This window comes from Mustela nigripes, chromosome 5, assembly GCF_022355385.1.
Source record: "Mustela nigripes isolate SB6536 chromosome 5, MUSNIG.SB6536, whole genome shotgun sequence".
NCBI lineage: Eukaryota > Metazoa > Chordata > Mammalia > Carnivora > Mustelidae > Mustela > Mustela nigripes.
This window is the reverse complement of record NC_081561.1, coordinates 127,263,538-127,280,454: the sequence shown is the minus strand read 5'-3', so window position 1 is coordinate 127,280,454 and position 16,917 is coordinate 127,263,538. Positions and strand designations below refer to the sequence as shown.

Here is a 16,917-nt window from a genome sequence, read left to right as displayed (position 1 = left end):
TAAATCCAACAATTTATAAATACTGTCTTAAGTTGTAAAAATAGTAACATACTGTACCTTGGTATGTATTTTGTATACAATGTTTTATTATAATATTTTACTTAAGTAAGCAGATCATAAATCTTAGGATTTTAAATTATTACTGGTAATATTTTTTCAGAAAGTTCTAACTTTCTTTTAAATCAGTTATTTTGAAAGAGTTTCAACATTCTTACAATGTTCATTATATTTGTCTGTTGAGCTTAAATCTGTTTCTAACCATTTTTCCTTAGAAAGGTTGATGGCAATATTAGTAAATGTATAAAGAACTTAGAAATTTGAGTCAACAAATAATGAATTTTAAAGCTAACAGTGCTCATATTAATTGTCACAGATTCACTTTGTTAGCCTATTACAATCTGCTCCCACCCTCCCCCCCCACCCCAGCCAATATCCACATACACAAATTGGGCACATTCAATGGCCAGAATTAATTACAGGAGTGCAATGATTACTCAGGCTGCCCAAGGAGGGTGAGCTGTTGGACAATTATAAATAATGAAAGCTCATCTACATAATTGCCCAAATTAATTTCAACTGGTTTTAAAAGAAATATTTCTAAAATGTTTAAGCTACTTTCCTTCCTTTTAGGCCAAGTATACTCTATACAATTTGATCTTTGGGATGACTTAGGATATTATCATAGCTTTTTAATTATATACTATGATACTTGGAGAACCACACTGATACTTCCTGGACGGTCTGTCCCTTCACTGGAAAGCTCCAGACTTAGATTTTGTTTTCTGTCTTTTCACCTCTTGCTATTTCCTGCTTTCCAGTCTGCTTATGAGCATCTGTGTACTTGTCTCTAATAGAGTATCCCTCCTCTTTTGGGTTTCTTAATCTATAGCAAATAAGAAAGAACAAAACAATTAAGTCTCATTCTCTGGCCATTCAGAGATGAAAAATACATATGAACAATACTGGTAGCCCTTAAAGCATTCAGAGTTTAATTATACCACAAAAGGGTGCTATGGGAACCCAGAGGATCATCATAAGAGAATGTGGGTATTTCAGAATGGCTTTCTGGAGGAGGTAGTTTTTTTTTTTTTTTTTTAAGATTTATTTATTCACTTGAGAGAGAGAGAGTATGCAAGTGGTGGTAGGGGGGAGGGCTGAGGGAGAGAGAGTTAGAATCCTCAAACAGACTGAGCACAGAGCCCAACTAGGGGTTTGATCCCAGGACCCCATGATCATGACCAGAGCCAAAATCAAGAGCTGGTCCCTTAACCGACTGAGCCTCGCCCAAGTGCACTGAGGAGGTAGCTCTTTATGACAGATGAATGAATAGGACCTGATAGGCAAAAGACAGTGAGAGAATGGGTAGTGGAGAAGATCAAGTGTACAGTCAAAGGAAACAGCATGGTAATAATAAAAACAATACTTTATATTTATTGAATGCTTATGTAAATTAACTTAGTAAAATCCTCATAACATATCTATGAGGCACGACTATTCCCATTTTAAAGATTAGGAAACTGGCACAGAAAAAGTGTTTTGCCCAAGTTCACACAACTAGTTAAGCTGCAAAGTCAGGATTTGGACTTAAGCAGTCTGGCTCTAGAGCGCACACTATTGACTCCCATGCTATACTGCTTGTTTATGCAAAGTTATGAAAGCAAGAGAGAATCTACTACAAGTAATATATAAAGCGGGAAGATGATAAATGAGTGTTGCAGAACAGGGAGGCAAAAACTAGCTCAAAGGAGATTTGTATGCCAGGCACGTGTTTGGATTTTACCATGTTTATCAAACCAGCAGACCGAATGGCAGGATCTGATTGCCTTTGATAAAGATTTCTGTGAGCTCTGAATGAAGAAAAACAACCAGAGGCTAGAAGTCCATTTAGGAGGCTATTCCAAAACTCTGTGAGAGGGGATAGAGACCTAAACCAAAGCAACAGAAGTGGGAATAGAAAGGAGGGGATAAGGGGCACCTGGGCTTGGTCAGTTAAGTGTCCGACTCAGCTCAGGTCATGATCTCAGGGTTGTGAGATTGAGGCCCACCCCCCACCCCCTCACCTTCGGTTCTGTGCTGGGTATAGAGCCTGCTTGAGACTTCCTCCCCCTCCTTCTGCCCCTCCCCACCCCCACTGTGCAAGTATCCATGCTCTCTCTAAAAAAAGAAAGAAAGAAAGAAAAGGAAAGGAAAAAACAAAGAAATAAAGGAGAGGACAAATTAGAGATAAATATGATGCTGAATTCATAAAATGTATGACCCAAATGAGGAAAATCAGTGATAGGGAGAAATTAAATAAAACTGTAGTCAAAGGAGAAAACAGATGGAGGGTGTTGGAGGTATATAAAAGGTTCATTTTAGACATGTTTGAGGTGCTTCTGGAACAATAACAACATAAAAACAGCCAACACTTACACTGAACTTCTCATGTGCCAGACTCTGGTCAAAGAACTTTGTATGAGTGAATCCACTGAATTATCAAGGCGACCCTCTGAGGTATTCAAATTTCATTTTACATGAGGCACCTGAGAAGCTAACTTTGCCCAAGGTCACACAACTTGGTCACACAACAATTAAGTGGCTGAGCTGGGACTTGAACCAAGGCAGCCTGGGTCAGAGAATATTCTGCCTTTAATAGAGCCACATCAGTTGTAGAGATGGATTTGGCATCCAAGAAAAATGGTTTAGACTCAACATAAAAATTTAAAGTCATCAATAAATACAGATGGCAGTTGAAACCATGAGTATTCACTTAGGAATAGAGAATGCAATTAGTTTTTCTCTAAGTGTGGATACCTTGAGGGTATTTGTCAAAAGTGCAGATGAGAGGGTATCACCTAGGTCCACAGAAAAAGAACTTTGGGCCTGGAAATAGTTTTCACTCCCCAGTTGATTCTTATGCACATTCAAGTTTGAAGATCACCATTGAGGAATGAACAAAAAAATGTGTATAACAATGACATTGTGTCTTAGAAGTGTGTCTACCATAAAAATAAACAAGTGCCAAAGAACGATGCTTAAGTAAAGGCCTAACCAAATGTCTTGATGGGTCTTTTCTCAAATCTAAGCCACCATCTACTATAAGATGCATTGTTTTTTCGTGTACCACAAGAAAAAAACCCGGAAACTTCTCAAATAAAGCTGAAACAAAAGAAAGGCTACAAATGAAGAGAAGGATAAATGGAAAATAAACCCACCATGCAGAAAGAAACAGCAAAATCTCTACCTTTCAAGTACTAGGCACCAAGTAGAGGGAATGTTAACTCAAAGACAGTTCTTACACTGCTTTATACTCTGAGTTCATACTACCTGTGAGATTAATAACAAACTCTTAAACAGAGAATTTAATTTAAAATGGTCCCAGGTTGGTAGTCATGCAAATGACTGAAGGAGGAATATGCAAAACCTCTCTGAAGTAATCCTACTTTAATTCAGGCCAATAATGATTATAAGACATATCATTATTTTAGAACTTCTCTTAAATCTGAAAAAAACTCTTAGAATCACTGAAACACAATAAATGGAAAGTCCAGCAAGCTATTCTGAATGCCCAGAAACTGGGACGGAAAGGCTAATTTCTGGTTCTCAAATGTACTCCATACATAATTTCATATGGGTATTGATTATTTTTAGTGGTAAGAACTATAAAAGGTTATTAAAAATTATAAAAATCCTTTCCCTTCCCACATTTAACAATGTTTTATAATTCCCCCAAATATAAAAATCTCACCCATAAAAAAATTACAAAATAAACTAAACAACCAACAACTGAGATCAGACTACTGCTATCCCAACTTTATGTAAATGCTTTAATATTCTCTGGGACTCTGAGAACTAGATGGCCAAGCTCCCCACAGGCCCTGGTAACTGTCCAGACACAACAGGAGAAAGAGCAAACTTTGCTCTTGCCAAGGATGATGATTTATAGTCCCAATCCAATACTCGGTATTTCATCTTTTACTCACAGGCCACAAACACACTAACCAAATACTTGTATTATAGCCAGAGCATTCTGGCCCTTTTTAAGAAAAATTAATCCCTTTTCAACAATGCCACCATAAAAAAAAATTCCTTTAGCATTTTTATAATTTTCCAGAAAAGCTGTGTATTCCTAGTTCAGGCATGCATTTTCCATCTTTTCCAAGGACAGGATAAACACTGCACAAATTATATGCCATAGCTGTTCTGGCATCTTATAAAACTGCAATTTCACTGTATAACAAGCATATCATTATTAGAAGACTAAAATGGCGGGGCGCCTGCATAGCTCAGTGGGTTGGGCTCTGCCTTTGGCTTGGGTCATGTCTCAGAGTCCTGGGATCAAGCCCCACATCGGGTTCTCTGCTCTGCGGGAAGCTGGCTTCCCCCTCTCTCTGCCTGCCTCTCTGCCTGCTTGTGATCTCTGTCAAATGACTAGATAAAATCTTAAAAAAAAAAAAAAGACTAAAATGACTTTAGAATGATAATAAGCACCGACTGATCATTGTGAGGAGTTCCCTCATTAAAATTTTTTTTTTTTTTTACAAAGAAACCAGTTATTCAGCCAACCACTGCTAGCTTTTCCCTGCTTTTGGTGGGTAAAGGTCCTCAAAGTCCCTCTCATGGCACAGTCCTGTCTAAAGTAACAAATACAACAATTCAAATCTGATTCCCACTCTTGTCACACCCTGCCAGAGCATCTCTTTCACTCAGGAAAACTGTTTACCCCCGGAGCAAATGTGTACTTGTATCTATGATAGAGGGATTTTCTAAGACTGTAGAAAATGAAGTATCTCACATCCTTATCTATAATTTAATATTCATTTTTCCATAGAAATAAGGGAATACTGGTTTTATAGTGCCACTGCTGTTCTAAGGATGTTATAAAAATAGTTTCTAGGTGGACCTATGGAAAATCCACTCTGTCCCTGTCAGCCTACTCAGCAGTAACTTTTCAGATGAAATTTATTAGCATAGCATGTACTATGTAATATTTTAATTTAAAAATTTTAATTGGCCTATAATCCCACTATACAGAAATCCCTATCAACATGTTTTTACTAAACAGTAATGTATCAGGTAATAAAACTTAAGCAGCACTAAAATGCACAAAATAAAAAGTAAAATATTTCCTACTCCTAGACCACTGATTCCCAACCATGTCCACAGCTTTCCCCTCTCTGAAGATAACAACCATCAACAGTGTCTTGAGATCAGAAAGAAAGATTCATCAGATTTATAAGATTCTAGAAGCATGGTAATCCATTTCATTACAGCATGACGGTTCATTCTTTACCATTACATCCCTTAAAGCCGTTGATAGTCTCTTGGGTTTAGTGACCAGAGACTAACTCTTTTCTTAGGCATTTCCCCCTCATTTCTCTGCATCTGCATGGCTTCACTAAGGAATATGATGTAATGGAAAGGGCTCTGGATAAAATCAGAAGACCTAGGGTTTTTTTCCTCCCCTAATACTTACACAGCATTTGTAATCTTAATTATATCACTTCCTTTCTCTTGGTTTTGAAAAATATTAACTATTTTATAAATATACAGTGGTGGAAGTAGCAATGATAGTAAACTCTCTGATATTTTCTTGTAGTTTCAGTTTCCTTATAATTTGTCCTTACAAATACTAATCTCTGAGCCCTTTCCTGGTTCCCTGTGGCTGGGCTAGCTAACTCTCTTCTTGCATACTTATATGCTTAATATATTATATTGAAATATTCTGGGACACCTGGGTGGCTCAGTCTGTTAAGCGTTTGCCTTTAGCTCGGGTCATGATCCCAGGGTCCTAGGATCGAGTGCCACATTGGGCTCTCTGCTCAGCATGAGGCCTGCTTCTCACTCTGCCTGCTGTTCCCCTTACTTGTGCTCTCTTCTCACCCACTCCCTCTGTGGCAGATAAATAAATAAAATCTTAAAAAAAAAAAAAAAAGAAATATTCTGTTCATGTCCTTCCCTTAAATAGCAAGCCTTAAAAACTGGAATCCAGCTTCATTCATATTTGTAATCTTAGCACTTAATTCAATAGCTAATAAATGCTTGTTAAACTGAAATGAATTAAAAGCCATGTAGGAAAAAAAAAAAAAAAGCCATGCAGAGCTCCAAGGTAAATCCTAACAAGTCACCTCAATAGAAAGTAAAAGGAAAATGTCTATGCCATTCAGACAAAAGAGAGTTCCAATGACGAACAGTAGTGTATGAGTTATTCTGCCAAAAAGCAACACAAATACCTAGGTTTGTCATAGCATTGCTCTCCTTGGTATTCAGAACTCCATATTCATAATTCCAATTCTTACACCTACTAGCAAGCTGCATATCTTAAGCACACCAACTTCTGATTCATATATCTGAAGTGAACAACTGTTCACAAAAGGGCTGATCTATTGATGGACAGAGTTGTTGACAAGCTTATCTGTAAAGAGATACCACTAAGTCTTTATTTATTTATTTACCCCCGACCCCACCCCGTCAAATCTTTCTCTTTCTTCCTTCCTTCCTCCCTCCCTCCCTCCCTCCCTCCCTCCCTCCCTCCCTCCCTCCCTCTCTCTCTCTCTTTCTTTCTTTCTTTCTTTCTTTCTTTCTTTCTTTCTTTCTTTCTTTCTTTCTTTCTTTCTTTCCCCGCTAAACCAGACTTGTTGGCACAGCTGCTAGGGTCTTAACATGAGAAACAGCATATGTTTTTGAACTGCATGGAGGGCAAAAGGGCAAAATCTAATTTTCCTGCCTAGCTGAGGTAGCTTAATTAAGATAATCAAAATACATTTTACTTAAAATGCACCTCTGAAAATTTGTATTAGCTTCCTCTTAAATATTCTAGTTCTTTAGCAGTTTTCAATGTGCATACTTTACTTTTAGCTGACTGTGCCAAATGCTGCAAGTGCTGAGGACCTTCCAATGTACCCCAACAGCCAAAATACAGGAGGCATAGAAGAGACCTTATGATGACTAAGCATGGGATCTTTCTTGCTCTTAAGAATTTCTCTTGCATCCAAACAGAGTCTGCCTGTGACTGTGTCTACATAATTTGCTTCATAAAATATTGAGATGACTTTTCAGGAAAGCTAATGTTAGGAATTGGCATAATTTTCAGTTTTCATTCCATTTCAATTCCCATGATATTTGCTGAGTGTCTAACATGTGTCAGATTTTTTGCTAAGAGATGGAGGTGGACAGGAAGAGGTTATAGTCTCAGGTGAAATAAATGAAATGCCTAAACAACTCAGGGTTTTGAACTTGCTTTGAACTAGTACAAATTTGGTGCCTTGCAAAAAGTAGAGGGTTGACTTCATGATGCTGATTTCATCATGACAGTTGACCAAGTTTGCCAGTCTAGTCCAGACCAATCCTGGCTAAGAAACCTAGTCTCCTTTAATCTGACCAACTTTCATCCTTTAGTTAAAAGCTTCCTATCAGCTGCAAATTACAGCCTATCAGGAGGCAGAGGAGAGGGGCACCTGGGTGGCTCAGTCTGTTAAATATCTGATTCTGGATTTTAGCTAGGTCATGACCGCAGGGTCTTCAGATCAAGCCCCATATCAGGCCAGAACTGTGCTCCACAACCAGCATGGAGCCTGCTTATGATTCTCTGCTTCTCCCTCTGCCCCCTCCTCCCTTTCTCTCTTAAAAAAAAAGTCTCTGAAATGCTTAAAAGGGAGAAAATGACATCCTTTTTTGACTAAAGTTTATACAAATACAGGTAAGTCAAAGCTGCTAAACTCAATTCTTTAAAATGTATATAGTCTTGGGGTGCCTGGGTGGCTCAGTGGGTTAAAGCCTCTGCCTTCAGCTCAGGTCATGATTCCAGGGTCCTGGGATCGAGCCCCACATCAGGCTCTTTGCTCAGCAGGGAGCCTGCTTCCTCCTCTCTCTCTGCCTGCCTCTCTGCCTACTTGTAATCTCTGTCTGTCAAATAAATAAAATCTTAAAAAATAAAAAAAAATGTATATAGTCTTACATAGTATATTCTTCGCAACTGTACTAAAAGGCAAAATCTAAAATTATCAATACTTGAAAAGTATTATAATTTACAAAACCTTTATACATCAAATTTTAACTTAGCCTTATAAAGTGGCATAATATCGTTATAGTTATTTTTGAACACACGAGGAAACCAAGGCAAAAAGATGAAGCAGCTTGCTTACGGTCATAGGTGTAATATGTGGCAAAACCAGAATTCAAATTCGGGTTTCTAGACTCTAAATATGGTGCCCTTTTTGTTTTTGCACTGCATTCCATAAATTGTAGTTAATCCAATTTTCCCCTATATTAGCCTCAGGAAAAAACAAACTAACAGATTAATTTTCCTAGTGCTATTTAAGCCAAAATTAAAGCAAGCTTGCATTCCCTTAAGTGCATACAGAGACAGTGAGTAGACCAACCAACACAGCTGCTGACAACAGACAGATGCCAACTTAAGGTTAACAGTTTTCCCTTGTATAAATAAATCCACACATAGAGAAACATGTTTGGCTGAGTATAATTCAATTTGTAAAATTTCCAAAGCAAACAAACATTACAACTATCAGAATTGTTTTCCCTTGAAATAGAACTCCTGTGGAGATAACAACTGAGAAAAACATAAAACATCTTTAAAACAAACTCTATTCTCTTCTTAAAAAAAAAATACACATACATACCCCCAAATAAGTATTTCTTTCCATTTCTCCCTCCTATCCACTAATCCCTCAACTGCTTCTGACAATGAAAGAATAAAAAATTAGCAATATTTTTTGAAGTTGGTAATTCATAACTCTTCCAAAGCCATCTATTATCTTTAATTTAAAATTATCTTTAATGTATTATAGTTTCTGTGATTTGATTTTAGTTGCCTTAACAAACATAATTTTATTTTAGCAATGTCTGCACATATCTGTCTTCCTCTATAATCCCTCAAGAGCAAGGGACCGTATCTTATTCATTATTCTGTTATCCACTGGACTTATTATAGGGTAGTCATTTAATAAGCATTTGTTGTCCTCAAATCAATAAATGCAGTAGAAATAAGTAAATACAAGACTAACAGCAAACATTTATTTATAAATGAATGCATATATTTTACTTCTATGAAATCAGGATTCACCTTTATTTTTTTTTAAAGATTTAATTTATTTATTTGAGAGAAAGAGCACAGAAGGAGGGGGAGAGGGAGAAGCAGTCTCCCTGCTGAGCAGAGAGCCCAATGTGGGGCTCGATTCCAGGACCCTGAGATCATGACCTAAGTGAAAGGCAAACACTTAACTGCCTGAGCCACCTAGGCTCCCTGAGGATTCACCTTCAAATTATATTTGGCAATATGTTTTTTTTTTTTCACTGTGGGACATAAAGTAATGCTGTGCCTTATAATCGTTGGCATCTTGGATTCAATGAATAAAGTCTTTATAAAATATATACATTAAGAACATTCTTTTCGGGGTGTCTGGGTGGCTCAGTGGGTTAAGCCTCTGCCTTCAGCTGCATTGGGCTTTCTGCTCAGCAAGAAGCCTGCCTCCCCACTCTCTGCCTGCATCTCTGCTTACCTGTGATCTCTTTCTGTGTTAAATAAATAAATAAATAAAATCTTAAAAAAAAAAAAAAAAGGAACATTCTTTTCATGCAATTGAGTAAGTAAATGCAAAGTGCTGATCATGGATCTCTAAATTACATAAAGATGTAAGGGGGTGTGCCTTACAGATGTCTCCCCTGCTCTACCAAATCAATGAGTTAGGAAAAAAAAATATATCAGCGAGTTAGGTCTTCGAGAGCCAGAACTTTATTTTATTCATCTTTGTACTTCTAGTATGTGCTCTCTAGGGGCACAATAAAGATGAGCTAAATGAATAAAAACATCTGGTCTGGGGAAAAGAATGACTGGGGGAAATGGAATGATCAATGCTGTAAAGGGAAAAAACAAATTATAAAGACAACTAGGCTTAAAGAAACAAAAAGAAACATACTTACTTTAATATTTAAAGTATTGATGATCTACCATTCACTAAAGATTCATACTATTAAACAGTATTTACCAAAATACTAGCTTCATAGGATATTAATCGAAGTTACTCCCTAAATTAAATAAATTTCCAGCAAATAAACTTGCTGAAATGGGTAACACAAAATTAACCAACTTCTTCACCTGCAAGTTTTTTAAAAATTATTTAATATTAATCCAGATTTTAATTTTTAATATTCCACTTTATTATCTTTAACATTCTACTATCATTGTGAATTTCCAAAAGAGGGATAAAGCATGCATTTCCCAAACTTATTTGCAACAGAAACCTTTTTGGGGTATCCTCTTGAGAAACGAACATTCCACAGAACAGACTTTAGGTAATATCTATATACAGAATCTTCAAAGTAGCTCTACACAGAAGACAACTATCAAGATATTATGATACGTAACTGGTAACATGAAATAACAAGTGTTAACAGAAAAAACAAATAGCAAATTGTCCAAAACATCCTGTTGCATATATAGAAATTCCTATTTCCAGAATAGGAGGGTAAAGGAAGAAAAAGAAACCTCCTTCTTAAAAAAGTTAAAAATTGTAATGATCTTATATTTAAGCTCACTTGATTTAGTAAATAACCACTCTGGTATATCTAATTAAATGGCACCAAAAAACTGTCGAATACTTTCAAAAGTACCTGACAGATCATAATGTAGTCAAATTATTGGGACAATACTACATTATCTCATTAACACAACTCATGACACAAGGAGGGTTTATAACAAAGAGTACAACCGAGCAACAGAATTCAAACAATTGGTGTGAAAGTACTTTGGAGCAAGAAGTAGAATTTGTCTCATATATTCTAAATGAATAGAGTCTAAAAAAAAGAATATATCACAATAAGATCTCACAGCCATCATCATCCCCTTTTGAATAGAGGAATATAAGGAAATATAATTCGGTTCAAACAAAATGAGAAAAATGAGGAACATTAAATTCTTAGCCTTTATACACCCTGGGGCCAGAGATTCCTCCCTCTACTACTACTTACTGGTGGGCATTATATTTGGATTCACCAGTGCAGTGGTGATAATACTAGTTCAAACTAGTTCTGTGACCTTATCCTAATTAGTACCTAAACCCCCTCCCAACTTTATTTACAAAATAAAAGGGTTGATTTAAGTTATCTTGAAGTTTTCATCCATTTTTAAAATTCTACTAAAAGAGAGGCAAATTTACTTGCATGTTGAACTTTTTTTTAAACTTCTATTGAAGCCATATTTTTGAGCTCTAAAACAATTAAAATTTTGTCTTTGCAGTGAATACCCCTATAAATACCTTGGTAATCTTATCTAGACAACCATTAAGATTTTAAACATTTAAAGAATACATAGTTTTAATTATTTCAACAAGTATTTGTTTACAACACCCTCCTTCTAGAAAGACTTTTAAATGACTTATAAAGTTACATACAAAAAAGGAAGGTAAGGGCACCTGGATGGCTCAATCCTTAAGCGTCAGCCTTCAGCTCAGGTCATGATCCCAGGGTCCTGGGATGGAGCCCCACATCAGGCTCCCTGCTAGGTGGGAAGCCTGCTTTCCCTCTCCTACTCCCCTTGCTTGTGTTCCCACTCTCCCTGTCTCTGTCAAATAAATAAATAAAATCTTTAAAAAAAAAAAAAAGGTAGGTAAAATAAAATACGAAAAATTCTGACAAAATGTTGAATTAATATGAAAGTGAAAAGTTCACCTCCAATCTAAATACAGAAATACCGGATAATATGTAACATTTGCAAGTAAACAGCCAAGCTCAAATGCAGAAAAAGAAATGGTTAAGTGCCAAAAACAGAACAGTTAAGCCATACTGGTGAAAGGGTGCTAGGTTTTTAAAAATGTTTAAAATGACTTCTAAAATCAGACTTATTAAATGTATAAGTCTAATGTATTAAATTGACAAAAGCTGCTTAATTACTTAGAAAGATGTTACTTATTGGAAATGAAGATCTGCCTTGATAGTTGTTTAAAGTATTTGAGAAAATATGATAGGCTAAATAGAAAAATGCAGTTTGAAATACCTAGCGTACCTAAATTTATAAGTGCTATTCATGTTTAAGGAAGACTTAATCTACTAGGTTTACCAGTTAACTAGCATTAATCAAAGAAAAAGCCAAAGTCCTAATTCCAGGCAAAGACTACTAGATCTAAAATATGATCTCGTAAAATTTTTAAGTTAAATTCAAATGGCTTAGGAAAAACATTTTGAAAATTGCAACTTTAATAAACTTTCATAAATTTAAGAAATAAATTAATGAAGCCTTTTAAAATTACAACTAGTTAAAACAAACTAAAAGTATTACTTTTCAAGACCAAATGTGTACCTCAGATACTAAAAACAACACTTTGACAAGGATTCCCACTATTAGTGGTAGTATTCAACATCGAGCTGGAGAGTACACCAAAGGATAAATAAAACAGGAAAAGAAACTAAGATGGATAAGAATTCAAAAGGAAAGAAAAAAATTGTTATTTGTAGGCAATACAATTATTTACATAGAAAAGTCAAGATAATTTGCATATGCGTGGTTGCCTGGCTCAGTGGTAGAGCATATGACTCTCCAACTCAGGGTAATGAGTTCAAGCCCCACACTGGGTGTACAGTTTACTTTGATCATCATCATCATCATCATCATCTGGATAATCTATGTGGAAACTGTAATATATATATACATATATATATATATATAATACATATATATTTTTTTCAGACAGTAGTAAAAAAATCACAAGAATCATGGGGTAAAGCCAAATAAAATTTATAAAATCTTTGTGAACAAGATTTATTAAAAGAAGGGACTGTTCTTCTAACTATTAAGATTTATTATAGGGGTGCCTGAGTGGCTCAGTTGTTAAGCATCTGCCTTTGGCTTAGGTCATAATCCCAGGGTCCTAGGATTGAGCCCCACATCAGGCTCCGTGATGAGTGGGAGGTCTGATTCTCCCTCTCCCACTCCTCCTGCCTGTGTTCCCTCTCTCGCTCTTTCTCTGTCAAATAATTAAAATCTTAAAAAAAAAAAAAAGATTCATTATAGAGTGTTAGTAATTATAATAGTGGTATTGGGACAAGGTGAGAAAAAGAGACCAATGGAACAAAACAGAGTCCAGAAATAGACTCTGGTATTTATGGGAATTTGGTATATGAATATGAGGGCATTTTCTTAGGAAAAGGATTACTATTCACAATTTGTGCCAGGATAACACACTATCCATACTGTAAAAAGTAAACGTCTATCTTTATTCCATGCCAAACACAAAAATAAATTCCAGCTAGACTCAATGCCTAAATGTAAACAACAATCTTTAACTGTTTTTGAAGAAAATATAGAATATGTTTCAGACTTTGGGTATGAAAGACTTCATAATAAACAAGACAACTTACAAACAGGGAAAGTGCTAACAACTAAACTAAAATTAAAACTCCATGCAACCGAAGATACCACTGACAAAGTTTTAAAAAGCAACACATGTAACATATAAAAGATTAGTACTGGAATTACCAAACTCCTACAAATTTTTGAGAAAAAGCTCAATAAAGGGACAAAGATATGAAGAGTAGTTAACAGATGAGGAAATATGGATATCCAAAAGCCAAAATGATACTCAACTTCGGGAAATGCCATGCAATCTGGAAAATGGAAATTAAAACAATGAAAAATTATTTCACACCCATCAGACAAAAACTTAGAAAAAAGTCAATATTTGGCAAGGATGTGGGGAGATGGAAATTTCCATGAATGACTGGTGGGAGTTTAACTGGCAGAAAATTTTGGAAGACAATTTAAAAATTGTGATGCTGTATATACCCTATTACTTAGCAACCCTACTTCTCAGTATTTATGAATGAAGCCTAGAAAAAAATGTAGATGTATACAGTGATGTTAATTGTAGCCTTGCTTGCAATAGAAAAAAAGGGGGAAAAAAAAACAACTTAACTATATATTAACAAGGGAATGGAGATAAATTGTATCACATTCATATAATGAAACATCATATGGCAACTAAATAAAAATTAGATTCACATTTAGTAACATAAATAAACTTTAAAAATATATTGTTCAGTGAAAAAAGCAAGTTATAGAATGACAGTATTTTAAGTTGTCTTTTATATAAAATCTTTTTAAAACATGAAAACAATATATTATAATACTAAGGACACTTCTATATACATGTAATTTTTTATTCCATCAAAAAAAATGAAGGAAAATGTTAATATTTGAACAAAAGTTACAAAAAAGTGTTTACTAAATTACTCTTTTTTCCTTTTGTTTGAAATATTTAGTATTTTTAAATGACACAAAATTTTAAAATCTTACCTAGATATGTATATACTCACATAAAATATGTGGGTATGAAAAACAGTAGAAAACAACAGAAAAAGAGTAGAAAAACAAGAATGAAACCAGCAATGAGATCGGTCTCCAAAATTTATGTCATAAATTGTACATACATGTTAGAGCTAGCTCACAAATCTTTCAGAAAGGGCAAAATAAATACATATTAAACAACTTTATTTTTTACAAATGTATTAAAATAGCCAGAAATATTGGAAATTTAGACATTCCAAGCACATCAGAGTAACCTGGGAGACACCAAAGGCAGAAGACTGGAAAAAATTAAAGAGTGAATTTTTTTTTTTAAGATTTTATTTATTTGACAGAAAGAGATCACAAGTAGGCAGAAAGGCAGGCAGAGAGAGGAAGAGAAGCAGGCTCCCCGCTGAGCAGAGAGCCCGATCAGGGACTCGATCCCAGGACCCTGAGATCATGACCTGAACTGAAGGCAGAGAATTTGACCCACTGAGCCACTGAGGTGCCTCTAAAGAGTGAATTTGATTCATTTATTTCATTCATTTACTGCAGAAAGAAAATAGCACACATGAAAGAAAATCACTATATTCTAAGACTAGTATATATGAGAAAATAAGCTTTTTAAAGGCTGAGAAGGAAAGAATTCAAACTGATCTTGCTGGAAAGAATTCAAATCAATTTTCCTAGGGACATCTTAAAAATAAAATCTAAAGATTCAAATAGAAAAGCTTCTGGGATTCACCTGGGCAACATACACACATACATATATATATCTAAGGTATACACATAACACTTGGTTGCTGTGCTACTTTCTAACAAATCAAAATAAGAAAAACTAGGTAAGCAGCTGGAGGCAAAACTTGAATATTACAAGTTTTTTTTCAAGAAAAAAATGGGTAACTATGTATGGTGACAGATGTTAACTAGACTTAATTGTGGTAATCATTTCACAATATATACAAAAATCAAATCATTATGTTGTACACCTGAAACTAATACAATGTTATATGTCAACTATATCTCAATAAAAAAAGAAAAGTCTTCGAATAAATCACCTGAGAAAGTAACCACAGAGCTTCCTTTACTTATTATCTAAAGATTCATAAGGAATATATACATCTTTTTCAACTACAAAATTAATTTCTGAAAAAGAAAATCAGACATTTCACTGCTGAGACTCTCCTTTTCCATCCCTTTCACTTTATTTCCTTTTCTTTTCTTTTGTTCCATGAAGTGGAAGTGATTTTGTAATAGTACTGCAAAACAGCAATCATAAAGTAGTATCTAATTTAATTACTTTTATTGTCTTTTACAAATCTAAACCAGGAGGAAGTAATGAACAAAAAATTTAAGAAATTTTATTAATCTCCTAGGTAATAGTACACACTTTCCATAAACTCATAATATCATGCTTTTCAAAAAAATATATTTATTTATTTGAAAGAGAGAGCATGAGCTGGGGAGAGGCACAGAGAGAAAGGGACAAGCAGACTCTCCACAGAGTGGGAAGTTCACGTGGGGTTCGATCCTAGGACCCCAATATCGTGACCTGAGTGGAAGTCAGACCCTCAACCCTCTGAGCCATCCCTCTGAGGCACCCCTCATGCTGGGCTTCTGATTAAATATGCATCTCAAGAAACATGGATGATAACACAGTGAGAACTAATATGTACTTCTTATGTTTGATGTGATCACTATAAATGCAGGTTAAGAAGGTCAACAATTTTATCACCAATCGCTCACGGCAGGCTACCTCTAAAATCATAATGTGCAATGCAATAATCTTGCTCTAATATAAAATAGTAAAATTCCATTGTCATCTATTACTCAAAAAAGAAAAAGAAAAAACAAGTAAACATTTGGAGATAAAAATTGCTTGTGATACTAAACAGTAGACAATTAACATAATTTCTTTTAAAAACAAATTGAAGTCAGTCATCACATAAGGAAATATTGAAGGTTCAGATGGCTTCAGCATGGCACAGAAAGGTGAAAGTAGGGGAGAAACCATCGATGGGCTTTTGCAAACCTGTATCACTAGGCAGAAAAGTAGCAACGAAATGGCAATGTAGACAAATAACGGGGATCTACTCCTAATTGTAAGAAGTCTCCCCAACAAATAATTCACACGTGTAACACTCATCCAAATGCACATGTTAGCAACAGATAACAGTAAAGCAGCACTGAAATGGAACTGCTAGTACAGTCTCCTGATATGTCCTGATAAAGCTCTCCTTGTCCCATCTTTGGGTTGACTTAAAGCCTCACTCCCAAGGGATATTTTTGAAAACAATGCTTAAATGGTTGAAGTATCCAGTATACTCTTTTTAAAAGTTTTTTTTAACCTTTTAACATTATTGATAAAAATAATTAATAATTTCAGAGCCCGTAGAAACTTTATTAATGAAAATATAAGTAAATCTAGGCACAGACATTATTACATCTTTCACACAAAATTAACTCAAAATGGAGCATAAACCTATGTGTAAAACACAAAACAGTAAAACATCCAGAAGATAACACAGGAGAAAATCTGGGTGACCTTGGTTTCAACCATGACTTTTCACATACAACACCAAAACACATAATCCATGAAAGAAAAACTGAGAAGTTTGCCTTCATTAAAATTTAAAAGTGCT

At 35.2% G+C, this 16,917-nt stretch overlaps 1 protein-coding gene across 10 annotated transcripts in view; it reads right to left on the bottom strand.

Moving 5' to 3' along the window:
* Positions 1 to 16,917, bottom strand: part of CEP57L1 (centrosomal protein 57 like 1) — a 73,507-nt gene that overhangs the window by 43,042 nt on the left and 13,548 nt on the right. The window lies entirely within an intron of this gene.